The following is a 658-nucleotide window of genomic DNA, read 5'->3' as shown; positions in this document are numbered from 1 at the left end:
CCAGAGGAGAGCCCCCTCCCCGTCCCCTAGCCTGGCCTGGCCGGGGCCCCGTGGGTCGCCCACTCGCTCGGGCACCTACCAGCAGGCTCCCACCGTTCCGGGCCCTGGCTCCCCCCTGCAGGAGCAGCCATTCCGGGTTTTTGGCTGGAGCGCTCGGGCCTGGGGGAGGGCGGCGGGGGAGGGCGTGGCGGGGCTCACGTTGCAGCGGGGCCTGGCGCTGGCTGCCCGCGGGGGCTGCGGGCTCCTGGCTGCACACGGGGCCGGAGGAGCGGCCAGAGGAGTCGCCGTCCCGCCTGGAGGAGCGCACGCTCCGCGCCTTCTTTTTCTTTTTCTTTTTTTTTAAATATATTTTTCCCTTGAAAGGGGAGACACCGTCTCCACCCTGCGGCCTCTCGGGCCTGCAACTTCTCGGCGGCCGCTCCCACCGCGCTCTCGAGTCGGAGTCCTCGCCCGGACCCGGTCGCTCCCGGACGAGGCTTCCTCCTTCCCCTCGCCGCCGTGCGCGCTGGGCTCTGGGCGCGGCCTGCCCGGCCCCGGGCTGGCGCGATGAGGAGGCGAGACGAGGGCTGAGCGCGCAGCGGCGCGGCCAGGGTCCCTGGGCTCAGGCCCGCGCGCCGTCTCCCCGGGGTGGGGCAGGGTGGGGGTGGGCCGAGGCGTG

Source organism: Marmota flaviventris, chromosome X, assembly GCF_047511675.1.
Source record: "Marmota flaviventris isolate mMarFla1 chromosome X, mMarFla1.hap1, whole genome shotgun sequence".
NCBI lineage: Eukaryota > Metazoa > Chordata > Mammalia > Rodentia > Sciuridae > Marmota > Marmota flaviventris.
The sequence above is the reverse complement of the archived record's forward strand: the minus strand, read 5'-3'. Positions refer to the sequence as shown.